Genomic DNA, 7,557 nt, shown 5'->3' on the forward strand with positions numbered 1-7,557 from the left:
CCCCCCCCCCCACCGCCTTAATTTTGCATTTGAGGCAAGTGCCTCACACACCTTACCTTGGTCCCAGCCCTGAAGTGATTCTGAAAGCAAGCAGCTCATATTTGTACACAACTGCCATTCAGGGAACTTGAAATTTTTCTTATTTCTTTTGATTTTGTTCAATACCCATCTTTCCACATGTTTTGTTTGTTTGTTTGTTTGTTTTTGTTTTTTTTTCCACACTGCATGGCTTGCGGGGATCTCAGTTCCCTGACCAAGGAGTTGAACCCGGGCCACGGCAGTGAAAGCCTGGAATTCCAACCACTAGGCCACCAGAGGACTCCCCAGCACTGGCTATGTGTGAGGCAATGCTAGGAATTGTCAGAGCTGATGCACAGATAAGTTAGGAAGCTAGCCATAGCCACAGAAATAAAGCAGGTGTATAATTACGACTTAAGGCAGAGAAGTGCTGGAAGTGTAGAAAAGAGGCTACGAGTGGGTATGGAGGTAATTTTTATTTGGGTGAACTTGGAGAAACTTTTTGAAGAAGGTCACGTTTGAGATGGACTTTAAAAGGGTTGAATACAGCCCAGATCTTTTGGGGAGTGTTTAGAAAATAAACCAAGCAGTCGATAAAACGGAAAGATTCTGTGGTGATTCAAAAACACGTATGATAGTGGCACAGCTATATAATGTAAATGTAGACTTTAAAGATAGTAATAGTGTCGACGAAAATTCAATTAACTATGAAGTTAAGAAGAAAAAAAGGGAATTTAATTTGAGCCAAACTGAGGATTGTAACCCGGGGAAGCAGATTCTCAGAAAGTTCTGAGAACCGTTCCACCTGTTAGAGGTCGAAAGCAGTCATATACATTTTTGAGACATCAGTATGTCATCAGTCAAAATGACATACTGATATTTTACATAAAATTCATCAAGGATACATGGTCCAGGTAAACACATACAAAGTGAACAGTAAGTCACCATGACCCCCTACAGAGCTGGGAAAGAACACTATTCTTTTAAGAAGTTACATTGCTAGTGTCAGAAGAAAGAAAAAAAATGATGTTTATGGCTGAGCAGGCACCCCCATCTTTGAGGAGCTCTGGTCAATGTGTAATGCAGACACATACTGCACATTAGGGAGGGAGAAGCCCCAAACAAACACAGAGAGAAAATTTTGTGTTTAATTTTTTTTGTCCTGCCTTAAAAATACATTTTATTTCATCGGGAGGTACAACAAATAAATTAAAAGGGCTTACCTGCCTTTTTTTGCAGGATTCTACATCCTTTTAAAGTTCTTCAGCCTGCAAGAGATAACTGACATTGTTTCTCAGTGGGACTCATGCAGGGTACGCATCTTTCTGTTATAAAACTAAGTGTAAACTGGGGTTAGTTCCCCAATGCCAGGGTTACTGCTGCCACCTGCTGCTATAGAAAGGTGTAGCAGGCAAAGCAAACTACGGACATCCTCCTGGCCCATCTGCTGCACACAGGTCTGGGTTGTTGAGATTATTATTAGTGATAAGGTCATTAGTACCCATGAGACAACAGCAACAGTGAAAACAGTGATTAGGAATTAAAACTACACAGCAGACTGCAGAGAACAGTGCATTAGCGATGATTCTCACTCAAAGTGCATTGTTCAAACAATATAGATGAGCTGATAAGTCTTTTGACAGGAATAAGCAGAGGCTGGAGATGAACAATTTAATTAGCTAGCTTCCATTGTTTTTCTGTCTGGACTTTTTAACAAGCAGAGACACAATGTAATTTACTAATAAGAGTTCAGAGATTATTATTTATGAAGCTGTCTACCAATGACAAACATAGTAAGACCAAAAAAATCAATAGGGTAAATGTGCTGGAACATTTGGACTTCTGCATGCTAAAAAAAGTCTTCTAGAAGAAAACACAAGGGAAAAAGTCTTTGTGACCTTGGATAGGACACAAAAAGCTTGACCCATAAAAGAAAGCAATTTATAACTAGGACTTCATCAAAACTAAAAAGCTCTGCTCTTTGAAAGACACTGATAAGAAAATGAAAAGATTATCCACAGCTTGCAAGAAAATAAATATAAATAACAAATACATATCTGATAAGGGACTTTTGTCCTGTGTGTGTGTTTGTGTGTGTGTGTGTGTGTGTGTGTGTGTGTGCTCTTACAACTCAACAGTAAAAGAACAAACAAGCCAATTAAAAAATGGGCAAAAACTTTGAACAGAGAGTTCACCAAGAAAAGATATGTATGGCAAATAAGTACAAGATACTCAACACTAGAGAAATGCAAATTAAAACCACTACATAGCCATTAGAATCGCAAAAAGGAAAATTGCAGAGGAGGGTACAGAGCAACTGCAACTCTTACAGTTTGCTGGTAGAAATGAAAACTGCTTTAGAAAACTGCTTGACACTTTCTTATGTAGTGAGACATATACCTATTATAAGGACTTGCAATCCCTTTGCAGTAACTCGAAAAAAAAAATGAAAATCTTATGTCCATAAAAGATATGTATCTGAATGTTTATAGGACTGGAAATAGCTGAAATGTCCATCAACTGGTGAATAAATAAATGAATTATGGTGCATCCATACAATGGAATCCTCCTTCAGTGTAAAAAGGAACAAACTATTAATACACACAGCAATGCTGATGGACCTCAAAACTTTTATGCTAAGTGAAAGAAGCCAGACACAAAAGTCTACATACTGCACAATTCCATTTATATGACATTCTGGAAAAGGCAAAACTATGTAAACAGAAATCAGATCAGTGGTTACCAAGGGGTAGGGGTGAGGGCGGGGATTGAATACTAAGGGGGCACAAAAGGAATTGCTTGGGGTGAGGCAAATATTCTATATCTTAATTCTGGTGGTGGTGGTTAGATGACAGTATATATTAATCAAAACTCATTGAACTGTTCACTTGAAGTTAATTGTACTGTATGTAAACTATACCTCAATAAACCTAACCTTAAAAAAATCGACAAGGTGGAGAAAAAGTGTGACTATTTCTGCTTGCCACTTAGGATCAAGTGATAAAAATGATGTTCTCTATAATGTGCCAAGCTCCTAAAACAGGCAAGATGCTAGTTATCATGTACTCCTGCCTGTTACTGCCCCCTCATCTCCTCCCACTCTCCCTTTGCTTGTTAATTGTGGAGCACACAGGCTCTCTTCCTGTCTCTCTAACTCAGGAGGATCATGGCAGCCTCAGACTCTTTGCACTAGCTGTCTCCAAGATATTTGCACAGTTGACTTCTTCTCATCACTCATGTCTTAGCTCCAAAGACAGCTCCTAGAAGAGGCTACCTTGATCACCTTCTAGAAAGAAGCTACCTGCTAACCCACCTAGCTACTGCATTATTTTGTATTATTTTTCTCCTCATAGCCCTTATCACTATTTGAAATTCTTATTTGCTTGTATGTTGTTGTCTGTGTCTCTCCATCAGAAGGCAAGGCTTTTGTCTGTCATTCTTACCATCTAGGGCAGTCTTTGGCACAGCAGATGCAATAAAGATTTGTTGAATGGATGTAGTCCTTGTTAAACTAGAGAAGACATCTTTTTTTTTTTTTGGCCACGCCACGCAGCACATGGGATGTAGGATCTTTGTTCCTCAACCAGGGATCGAACCTGTGCTCCCTGCAGTGGAAGCATGGAGTCTTAACCACTGGACTGCCACAGAAGTCTCTAGGGAAGGCATCTTTAAGGAATAAACTTCCTATTCAGATTCCGGAAGTATAGCCAACTAAACAAATGTTTGTTATACACCATATTTTCACTAGTCCCTCCCATGACGTGAATTTCATACCATTATTCATTTGTAGTTTATTGTAAAGAACACTAGACTGAGAGTCAAGAGTCCCAAATTCTAGCCTTGATCCTGCCACTAACTAAAACACTGAAAATTTGGGTCCAAAATTCCATTTCTAGAAATTTATAGCAAGGAGAAAATTACAAACATACACGTGCACCAGGAACCAGGATGCTCATCCAATGTATTGACAATAGCAAAGTTGGGAGGAAGATAATTTCACACAGCAGTTTTGGCTAAATATACCCTGGTTTATCCATCAATGTCACATTGTGAATTCATTTGAAAATGATGATTATTCAGTATTCATTTTTTTACTTATTCAATAGATGTACATGGAGTACTTGCCAATTTCAGGTACTGTTCTAGGTGCTGAGGATGTAGCAGTGAATGAAACAAAGGCCCTCTGCTCATGAATCTTGTATTTTAAAGGGGAAGAAAGACAATGAAAATAAATCAACTACATAATATGATATCAGATGATAACACGTTCTATGAAGGAAGGATAATGCATAGTAAGGGGATTGGGGACATTCCCCAAGAGAATGACTGGGGCATGCCACTTTATATAGAGTGACCACAGAAGACCTCTCTGATAAGGTCACATATGGCCAGAGACCTGTATGAAGTGAGGAGGTGAGGCATGTGAATGTCTGTGGAAACAGAGTTCCAGGAAAATGCAATGGGTCTAAGGCAGAAGTAGGCTTGAAAATTTCGAGGGAAAGAAAGAAATCCTGTAGCCGGAGAAGACTGAGCATGGAAAAAAATGGTAGGAAATATTATTATTGGAGATGTAGCTAAGGACTAGATTTTGTAGCGCCTTATATACGCCATGGTGAGGACATTAGATTTTATTATAAATGTGATGAAAACCTTGGAGAACTTTGAATAGAGTGGTTAGATTTTTTTTTTAAATTGGGGTATAGTTGCTTTACGGTGTTGTGTACGTTTCTGCTGTACAGCGAAGTGAATCAGCTATATGTATACATGTATCACCATTTTTTTGGATTTCCTTCCCATTTAGGTCACCACAGAGCATTGAGTAGAGTTCCCTGTGCTGTAGGTTCTCATTGGTTATCTATTTTACACATAGTAGTGTATATATGTTGATCCCAATCTCCCAATTCATCCCACCCCACCTTTCCCTCCATGGTGTCCATACTTTTGTTCTTTACGTCTGTGTCTCTACTTCTGCTTTGCGAATAGGTTCATCTGTACCATTGTTCTAGATTCCACATATATGCGTTATTATACGATATTTGTTCTTCTCTTTCTGACTTACTTCACTCTGTATGACAGTCTCTAGGTCCATCCACGTCTCTACAAATTACCCTGAGTAATACTGCATTCTATATATGTACCACATCTTCTTTATCCATTCATCTGTCAGTGGACATTTAGGTTGCTTCCATGTCCTGGCTATTGTAAATAGTGCTGCAATGAACATTGGGATGCATGTGTGTTTTTGAATTATGGTTTTCTCAGGGTATATGCCCAGGAGTGGGATTGCTGGGTCATATGGTAGTTCTATTTTTAGTTTTTTAAGGAACCTCCATAGTGTTCTCCATAGTGGCTTTATCAATTTGCCTTCCCACCAACAGTGTAAGAGGGTCCCCTTTTCTCCACACCCTCTCCAGCATATACTGTTTGTAGATTTTTTTGATGATGGCCATTCTGACCAGTGTGAGGTTATACCGCACTGTAGTTTTGATTTTCATTTCTCTAATAATTAGTGATGTTGAGCATCTTTTCAAGTGCTTCTTGGCCATCTGTATGTCTTCTTTGGAAAAATGTCTATTTAGGTCTTCCACCCCTGTTTTGATTGGGTTGTTCAGATCTGTCTTATATTTTAAGACTGTGGTAAATAGGCTAAGGAAGGACAAAAGTGGAAGCAAGGAAACTAGGCTATTTCATAAGTCCAGGGGAGATTATGGTGGCATGGACTAGGACTGAGGCAGTGGGGATGGTGAAAATTAATTATATTTAGGACTTTTACTTATTCCCAAATACAAGTAATACAAAAGGCCGGTATGGTAGTTTTGAATGGAGTACGAGAGAAAGAAGAGTAAAGGTGAACCTTTAGATTTGAGCCTTTGCAATTGAATAAAGATGTGGGATAGGAGGGTCTGAATGCAAAGGAGAGGGTGTTGCCAGGGCCTGGATAGCATCTGGGTATTATCACCTGGATGACATCCCACTAAGAACTGATAACTGAGTCCTGGGGCAATTCAAAAGATCAGTTGTGCCAAATGCTGCTGAGAGTAGAGTAAGATGAGTACTAAGAATGCCCATTGGCGGTCACAGTGTACGTCACATTGGTCTCAGTGAAGGGAGAAAAGCCTGATTGGGGTATGCTCAAGAGTGAACAGATTTCTTCAACAAATAAACTGATGGTGGGGGGTGGGGATTGAGGTGGAGGAAGGAAACTATAGATTAAAAGATAATTAAATGATACATCATCCAGTTACAAAGGGGTGGACGTTATCGGATCCTCAGATAATTGGTATACAAATACTGACTTGATTTTGATGATATTAAATACTTATTAATTTATTTTAAAATGAGACAATGGTTCTCTGGTTCCAAGAACAAACAAAACGAGTCCTTACTTTTTAGAAATGCTTGATGAACTGAAATAATGTCTATCGGTAGATAATTGTTGAAGTTGGGTGATGAATACACTATTCTCTCTACTTTCGTGTATGTTTGGGAACTCTCCGTAATTAGTTTAAAAAAAAATCAAATAATCTTAAAGAGTTAAAGTTGAGAACGTTTATCAGAATAACAACCTTATTTTTGTAAGCGCAACATGCTCTTGGAAGATCCCATAAATTTAGAAATGTGTAACATTTCTTACGAAAATAACCTCCAAAAGAATTAAGTGTACTTTTTTTTTTTACACTTGTAATTTGTTGCCTGGAAATAGAATCTGAATTCGCAAATTAAAATAAAAGTGAATAGACGGTGAAAAAATGCAAATTAAGAATATATTATTGATTCTCAATCATGTTCACAGGTATTTCCAGATTACAAAATACTTAAACAGCGTATAGAGTCCAACCTCATATTTTTAAATGTTATTTTTGACAGTGGGGCTACAGTCAATATCATTTCTAAAAATATCTGCTTACTGTATTGTCTAACGTTTACGTAAGACGTATGGATGCCTCAATTTTAAGCGTTGGAAAAAAAAAAGAAAAAGAAAGGAACGAGCTACCAGCTGCTGCTTTTATTGATACAAAGTACAGAAATCCTCCGCGGCTGCAAAAGCCGCAGCCGCAGCCAAATTGCCAGAAGGCGGCAGGCGGCTCGGGGTCGGTGAGGGTGTGTGTGTGTGTGTGTGTGTGTGTGTGTGTGTGTGTGTGTGTGTGTGTGTGTGTGTGTGTGTGTGTGTGTGTGTGTGTGTGTGCGTGCGCAGGCGCAATAGCAAGCCCTCGGTCAGAGGCGGGCCTAGAGCCTCGGTTAAAGGACAGCTATTTCAGCCAATCAAGGGACAGCGTCAGAGGCTTCTTCCTGGAAGAGGAGGTTGGAAGTTGGGTCTCGGCGGCAGTGGAGAAGGCAGCTACCAGTGTAAACCCGGTGCTGAGGTGAGCGGTCGGCGACGGTTTGGTGCTCCGTTCAGTGTGCATTTCTTCTTCCGGACCCCGCGACTTTCTCCGGGCGGGCTGGGAATGGGGGGAGGCCTGGTGCAGAGTACGCTCGACCGCATTCTTTTCCCGCGTCCCTCGGGGAGCGCGGCCTCCCCGCCGCTCGCTGAGCCCC

At 39.9% G+C, this 7,557-nt stretch overlaps 1 protein-coding gene across 1 annotated transcript in view; it reads left to right on the forward strand.

Moving 5' to 3' along the window:
* The first annotated feature begins 7,287 nt into the window (after nucleotides 1-7,287).
* The window catches only part of MED7 (mediator complex subunit 7), a 7,044-nt gene continuing 6,774 nt past the window's right edge, over nucleotides 7,288-7,557 (forward strand). Inside the window, exon 1 of the mRNA XM_007447128.1 lies at nucleotides 7,288-7,382. The gene's annotated coding sequence lies outside the window, so the exon portion shown is untranslated. The remainder of the gene's footprint in view (nucleotides 7,383-7,557) is intronic.

This window comes from Lipotes vexillifer, unplaced genomic scaffold (assembly GCF_000442215.2).
Source record: "Lipotes vexillifer unplaced genomic scaffold, Lipotes_vexillifer_v1.1 scaffold194, whole genome shotgun sequence".
In the NCBI taxonomy this organism is placed as follows: Eukaryota; Metazoa; Chordata; class Mammalia; order Artiodactyla; family Lipotidae; genus Lipotes; species Lipotes vexillifer.